Source organism: Aricia agestis, chromosome 7 (genome assembly GCF_905147365.1).
Source record: "Aricia agestis chromosome 7, ilAriAges1.1, whole genome shotgun sequence".
Classification (NCBI taxonomy): Eukaryota; Metazoa; Arthropoda; class Insecta; order Lepidoptera; family Lycaenidae; genus Aricia; species Aricia agestis.
In genome coordinates this window covers 15,865,189-15,873,793 of record NC_056412.1, presented here as the reverse complement: position 1 = coordinate 15,873,793, position 8,605 = coordinate 15,865,189, and positions in this window count along the sequence as shown.

Genomic DNA, 8,605 nt, shown 5'->3' with positions numbered 1-8,605 from the left:
CTTGGATTTTTCCTTAAATATTATCTTCATTCTATTTACCTTTGTCTTTTGAGTGTGTTTTTCTTTTTGTAGTAAACGTTGTAATAATAAAATTGTTTTGGATAAAATAGACTTTGTAATTTGACTTTAGTTGTGAATCTTAGTTTGATATAATGCTACCAATTTAAAAACTGCGTTATAAATAAATGCAATGGCACTAAAAAGGATGCCTTTTATTACTGCAAATTGTTTTCACAAATCAGTAATCACTATTTCTTTTTCACTGTTATTCCAGACTTTATGAATTCAGAAAATAGCAAGACTGCTTACATAGATATATTCAGTATAACCATGATGAGTGATGACTGATGATGAATGGCTATGGACATTATTACCTTGATCGTGGGAATCGCAGACACAATAGATTTTCAATTGCTATGCGGCAGCCGGATGCCGCTTGGGGATAGATGGGTTAAATAATTGTTTTCGTTCATAATTTTTTTTCTTTTTTTTTCCATTAGCAGATGGTGTGTTCATTGGTAGTCACTTTTATGAGAGGTGCTCCATTGAACACTCAGCTCTTTCATTACTTTAGAACGATTATTCATTCTCTTTGGTCTAGTATATGCAGACGTTTCAGTCTTCTTATGTCGTGATCCCTTAGCAGGTCCCTAGCAAGTTTTATTGGTGTGATTTTCTAATCTTTTCTTGTATGTTTGTATATATTTAGGTACCTCTTCGTTTATGGTGGTAATATTTAAATATCCATGTATCTCAGAGTTTGTTATGAACCAAGGTGCATTGGCTATTGTTTTCAGACATTTATTCTGAAAACGTTGTAATATGGGTTCATAAAAAATAAAACATTTTACTATTGCCGCAATGCATTGCGAAACAGGCCAACTCGCGCTCCGTCAGTTCTCATAATTTTTATAGTAGCATAATAGAATTAAACCTATATTTACTAAGAAACAGCCTACTAATAAAAATACAGACTAAAACCCCACTAAAAGCCATAAAAACTGTGTTAAACGAGTCTACATCGAAGCCAGGTAGTAAAAATTGTTTATAGCCCAAAAGTCCATATTTAACACGAAAAGGGCAACTGTACTGGCAGCGAATCAAAACGTGATTTATCCATTCAAAGTCGTTTTACTTCGGGGTTCTTTGATATTGAACTTTATGTAAAAGTAATAAAGGTCATGAGAACTTTTAAAGGAGGATATTTCAAAATGCACCCAGAGCGATGTGCAATCGCGGATCCTTGGCACATGTTTACAGAACGATTTGGATGTGGGTTTTAGCTATTGCGGAGTTTAATGGTTAAAAAAAAGTGGACGGATGGCATGAATAATTTGGCAAAAATCCGTGCCGTTTCTTACACTACAACGATCAGAAAATAAAAAAAATCAAAGCCGGTAAATTGTTACTGGCGGGAGAACAGACTCAGGACCGCCATTTTACTTATTGATCATCTTCTGTAGGTGGATAGCCATAGTTAGAGAGAACTATTTCAGTAAAAAAAATAGATTAAAAAGATTGATTTGGGAGCACGGCAGTGCTCCAGCCAAGTTTTTTCGCAAAGGCACGGCCGTAGCATACTTTTCTCGAAGCGGTTCGCGGCTTTTTCACACCCCCTTTATCTTCGATGTTAACAAAGCTAGGGATTTAGAATTTCAGTGACTAGGAGCAAGTATTAAAACTAGCTTAACCTCCAAATTACATAACATTTCGATAAATTGTTTAATAGTTACGTCAAATTTACTACATTTTGTAACTCACTGACTGACAGATCATCAAAATTCTAAGGTACTTCTAGCATACTTAGAACCTTGAAATTTGGCAACAAGGTAGGTCCTTATTCACAATGAAAGGAAAAATTATGAATTGGCCAAGTGCGATTCGGACTGGCGTAAATAGGGTTCCGTACCGTAAATTTGTATGAGAGCCCCCTTAAATCACAAGTTTATGTACTTTTTATTACTTATTATTAAAGTTGAAATACAATTAAGTATTTTCTGAAATTTTCAAAAACCTTACTTTTACAATTATGGATATAGAGCAAAAAAGCCAAAAAACGTGTTTGTTGTATGAGACCCCCGATGAATCATTTATTTTATTTTAGTTGGACTATTAGCTTTTATAGCGACAACAAAAGTACATAATTTGTAAAAAATTAAAATATCTAGCTATTGCGGTTCTCGAGATCTAGCCTCGTGACACACGGACGGACGACACACAGATAGCGAAGTCTAGACTCATTAGGAATAGGCTCCCGTTTTCATCCTTTGGGCAAGGAAACCTAAAAACTGAAAGTATAATATAACTTTATTAAATAAAAGAAAAGATTTTTATGTTTGTGGCTTTGCGAGAACATTAAAAATGAGTTTCGACTTCATAATAATTATTTTACGTACAAAAGGAAAAATAGTGTTAACAAAGTTAACAATTAAACTATGATAATTAAATCTGATTAAAATATAAATGAAATCAGAACTGTGAATTACGATGTACACTCCATACTCGCTCAATAGATGGTGTAGCACTCCCTTTATATCGCGGTATCGCTTGTTTGCGGAGTATGATTATTATGGTTTAAAAAAATCCGAAATAGGTCGTAATACTCAATCGAAAGTAACATCGGTGCGCGAATAACCTCCTGAAAGTTCAAAAGTTGTTGGGCTATCGTCATAGAATTTGTACTTTGTAGAAGTACCTACCTGTTATTATCAATTAATTTTAAAACCTAGAATATATACCTAGAGATAGAGAATGGGTGCTAAGCTAAGTACAGAAAAGTTTTAACGTGACCTGAAAAGAAAAGAAACCTTAAAAAAAGAAATGAAATCCCACCAAAACATTAAATGTAAAAAGGAGCCAAGCAAAATATTGCATAGCCATGCAATATATCTATCGTAAAAAGTTTTCAGATCACATTCAAGCCAAGCCTTCAACTTATTTTGTAATTTAAATCAACATTCAGTGAATTTATCAATAGTTTTCTTTATTTTATAATTATTATAGTGGCTTGGCAATGAGCACTAGAGAAATAATTAATCAGCGACTGATTGGAATTATTGGGTACCATCGTCCACATGCGTCGTTACATACTAAAAAACACTTTACGCTTGCCGTTTGTGTAAGTATGAACTATCCCATGAAGTTTTGAATTTGTATAAGTATGAAGTTTTATATTTGTTTTTCTTGTGCTCATTGCCGAGCCACTATAATAATTATAAAATAAAGAAAAGTTTTGATAAATTCACTTAATGTTGATTTAAATTACAAAATAAGTTGAAGGCTTGGCTTGAATGTGATCTGAAAACTTTTTACGATAGATATATTGCATGGCTATGCAATATTTTGCTTGGCTCCTTTTTACATTTAATGTTTTGGTGGGATATTATATTCAGTAGGAGAGCCGCGAAATATTTATTAATACTAAGGTCACATCATAAAAAGGGCTGAAAAACAGGGCTCTAAACCACTGAACCATCGACCACGAAGGCGTTAGCATTAGCTTCTTCTTTCGACCTTCGAGGCGCCAGAGTTCTGGCCTATGTTTGTGGTCTACCGGAGGTTCTGGGGGAGACTCCGGAACGAAGCGCGTCACGTCGCCCTCAACACGTAACAAAGTGTAGTTTTTAAGGGTATAATAATAATATGTATATTAGTCTGAAAGGTATTTGTATTATGGGCCTAGATACCTGAAATAAATGGTAAAATAAAATAAAATTAGTGGTGAACTTCAATATATATTAGGAATGTCACACGTGAAAAGTAACTCGCATCGTGGATTATTGAGCGCTTTATTTTGGCCGCCAGTGATGAGGATCCGCTAGTGTAGCCATGAGTTCGTACGAAAAAACTAAGATATGTTAACTTTAGACCTCCGTACATGCGTACGCCTATCAATGGCGTCGGACTGAACGCAGGCCGACCTAGCCGAACATACATACGCAGCGTCCGATGATCTGCCTGCAATCGGTGCCAGCCATAAAATTAATATACCTAGCGGAATAGAGAAACAAAGGCCTGAGCAAGAGACATGTCACTATCAGTAACACTTCGTGTTAAAAGAGACGTGTGATGCATGACCGCAGCACTCTTTTTTTGATGTCCAGTCGGCACGTGCCACACGTTGACAATTTAATCTCATAGAAATCATGTTCAATCATGTGTAAAGTCTGGGCAAATATCCTAAAGAATATTAACCCTACCTAACTGTCTATCTGTCTGTCTGTACTTAAGTTTGGAGCTAAATTTGTCGGTTGTATGTCTGATAATATTTATCGCCTACGGCTTACACACAATTATAAAATACTCCGCTATCGGGATTCGAACCCGATGTGTAAGCAATAATAAGGAGGATAGGTATACAATGCGTGAAGCGCTTAACACTGAATGAATATGAAAGATGAAAGGAAACAAGATAAAATACAGAATGAAATTTATTATGAGGATGAATACACAGTAAAGATAAAGCACAGTGAAAGCACACGGTAAAGAAATAGCATAGAAAACAATATGAAAAAGGACAAATGAAAGTATGAGATAAAATTATGAGAAATTATAAAATGATCGAACTACGCAAGCAAAAAGGTCTAAGTACAAGGGACACAGCCCACAGGCGGTGCGTATGAGAGCCTACAGCGGAGTGGCGTGTGCGCGCGGAAGCGATAAGCGTAGCGATTTTGTCGTACATATAACAAATATCGCTACACATGCTTGTGTAAGATTTTTCTGTGTCTGTTTTTACACACAGATGAAACCAATTTCGGTTTCGTTTGACAGCTAGAGATTGTTACTCTATTCTGCTAGGTATATTAACTTTATGGTCCCAGCGGATACTTACGTTCTTACATTAAACATTATTACCTGTATATTGTTAAATATCAAATCTATATAGTGCTTGAACAACTTGCATTCAAAATCTTGCGAGATTTTTAGTGAGACTTGACAGTGCAGCTTGTGACGCAACACTCTGCGTATAATAAAGAGTCTGATTGAAAAGTAGTGTATAATAATATGTCAAAATCTACATGTAGGTAATTAAAGCTTAGTTACTGGTAATAATATTAAATTTCTAGCGGCCGTCTGTACTAAGTTTTGTCCTAATCGAATGTCAATCGGTGGTCACCCTCATCAGATCAAGAAGTCGGTTGGCGCGGTGCCGAATTACATTCACTAATGGGGACGCCTCGCGCTCAACAAAATTAACTGATTGGTTACAACACTGATAGGGGTGACAAACCTTTTTGTTTGCTTGATAAAGAGCTTACTTACGTTTCTTTTCACGAATACTCTACTGCCTTTTGTTCCGTTGTGAAAGCTATCAACCGATTGCTTCAATTAGTCCATTGGCGTAAAATTGGCAGAGAATACTTGTGGTTTTTAACCGACTTCCAAAAAGGAGTTATATTATGTTCGGCAGTGGATATTTTTTTTTTGGAACGTAGTTTCTTATCGCGCGTTGCGCCTTGAGCTAGACTGAAAAAGTTGTATTAGTACCTGCATCGTAGGGGCAGAGGGCGTTGATAGTATTCCTGTGCGTCAACTAGATGGCGTTTTTTGTGAATAAACAGCAACGCGTTGTTAGTATTCTTGGGCGTCAGTAGATGGCGTTTTTTAATAATTTTTGTGAGTGTATAAATTATGTATGAATAAGTACAGGTTTTTTGAACATAAGAAATAACTTCGTTCCATTCGGGCGTCCCTTGACACCTCTCAAGTTTTTTTTTTAATTTCATAAGTTTTAGCGAACATAATCAAATAAATATGTTACCTGCAACTGAACAGAAAAAACCTTTTTTTTTTTTTTTTTTAATGAAATAAGGGGGCAAACGAGCAAACGGGTCACCTGATGGAAAGCAACATCGTCGCCCATGGACACTCGCAGCATCAGAAGAGCTGCATGTGCGTTGCCGGCCTTTTAAGAGGGAATAGGGTAATAGGGGAGGGTAGGAAAGGGAATAGGGTAGGGGATTGGGCCTCCGGTAAACTCACTCACTCGGCGAAACACAGCGCAAGCGCTGTTTCACGCCGGTTTTCTGTGAGAACGTGGTATTTATCCGGTCGAGCCGGCCCATTCGTGCCGAAGCATGGCTCTCCCACGTATACACCTTATTTTAACACAATCAGTCTAGCCGTATTAGAGGGGTTTGGCAACATTAAATTTAATGTAGAGGTATATAGCATGGATGTGCATTTTACTTACATATTTTATTAATAAAGGCACCCTGAACTTGAACGCCTCCGTGGTCTAGTGGTACAGAGCGCGGCTCTTGACTCGGAGGTCGTGGGTTCGATTCCCGCGTTGGAAACATGTTATTTCCAAGTTTGGTTAGGACAATGCAGGCTGATCACCTGATTGTCTGACAAGTAAGATGATCCATGCGTCGGATGGGCATATAAAAAGTCGGTCCTGCGCCTGATTTCTCGCCAGTCGTGTGGGTCTTCCGTCCCACTGGGTTATGAGAGTAAAGGAATAGAGAGTGCTCTTGTGTACTGCGCACACACTTGGGCACTATAAAATTACTCCTGCGTAGCTGGCCTGGTTTCAATGAAACCGGCCACCGTCACCGAAATCGGTGTGGGAGCTATTATTATTATTAATAAAGCCGTTTTCTCTATCTAGCTCTATTATTTTGTCGTTCCGTTTTGAAATAATTCGTTAATGTAAAAAGTAAAGTATCAGTTGACGATCCCTGGAATCGCCAATATAGAGCGATTGGTTGCAATAATAAAGCGTCATAATATTTATGTGTTCGTCGTAAATTGTAAGATGACATGACATATTATAGTGTCGAAGACTATTTGTTATTTAAGTACCCATAATTCAGTAGATTCGTTTATTTTTTGTTACACCCATCTAATATTATTACTACATCCAAAATATTGCCTGCAAAGCTTTGTTTGCGATAAAATTTCTCCCAGAAACAAAATTATCTTCATACGAATGTCTATCCAAATCGTGTCAGTGGTTTTAGAGCGAGAGAGACTCTCTCAGAGAGTAGCGAGAGGTAGCGAGAGAGTAGGAGAGACAGACAGACCCGTCATGGACAGCTGCAGGATCTAAAACCTTTTGGTATACTTCATTATTCAACTCAACGAATAAACCGGTAAAGCCTTAAATATTCCAAATCTCTTAATCTGACTAGGAAGTGATTCCGCTACCACGGCATTACATAAATCCGGCGGGCTTAGGTGACTCGGCTTAAGAATCCGGGATTTTGTTTAAATTAACACCAGGCATCAGGTGCGCAGACAAGTTCATTATTTATAAAAAAAGTTTAAGTTTATGTCTGTAACTCTTTTAGAAGCCAATCAACCCCTGAAGGTACATTTATTTTAAGCCATAGCGGAGCGAGCCGCATTTTTAACTACTAATACAAGATGAAATTTTCCGTGGCACTTGGTTATTTAGATATTAACTCAGTTTTCATAGGTTTCTATGAAGTTTTCGTAGCCATCTGCAAAGTTTTCGTAGACACTTACACGGTTTTCGTTAGACGTGGGAGAGCCTCCCCTATTACCCTATTCCCTCTTAAAAGGCCGGCAACGCACCTGCAGCTCTTCTGATGCTGCGAGTGTCCATGGGCGACGGAAGTCCAGACAAACCATGCAGGTTTATGGTACACTCTCAATTAGACATAAGTTATAATTTGTATTACTTAAATAAACAAATAAGTAAAGTTGTTTTCCATCAGGTGACCCATTTGCTCGTTTGACCCCTTATTTCATAAAAAAAAAGTTGTAGACACCTACAGTCTACAACTCTACACGGTTTTAGTGGACACCTCCACGATCAAACTCGCAAATTCTACGTAAAAATCACTTCTTCAATTATTTATTGCTCAAAAGTAATATTCATTTACTCGGTTATCATGAAATTCGTAATATTTCTTTCATCGCTAATTGTTTATTAAATTTATTTCATCAATCGTTGCGTGAAATGCTGTAATTATTCGTAAAATATTGTGAATAAAAGTTGCTCTTGAATAATGAAAGATCCAGCGGGCGTAAATAGTGAGTGTTTGTTTGACATTTTCGTGTAAATTTGCGAAGTTGACGCCCGGAGCCGTGCGGAACTGTAAAATATCCACCAAATAAGTTTGGTGTGTGTGTGAAATCGTAGCATTCAAACATTTATATTTATATGAAATTCAATAGGGTATTTCTATTGAATTTCATATGTTATAGTTAAATCCTTTTTTTTAATACTACTTTCTGTTGATACGTCCAAGTCACTTTTTGTTATAATGCCGTTTACACAGCGTACGCAACGGAAGCCTCAGATATGTGTGAGAGAATGTATGAAAGTAGTAAAAGACACCGGTTCTATGTCACAAATCTGCAAGAAAGCATTTTAACCGACTTTCAAAAGAAGGAAGTTCAATATTCAATTACTGTAATATTTTACAGCAGAAAGTGCGGTACCTTCCAAAGTAAATAAAGTACCTACCTAGCTAGCCTTACAAGTTACAAATGTATCTTTTTAAGTCCGAACAATGAAATGAATGAGCACAATTGCATACCAAACACAAAGAAGTTGCATGAATATTTCAAATGTTTTAGTCGGGTTCAACAGTTTGGTTCAACTCAGGCTCAAACATGCTCTTTATTT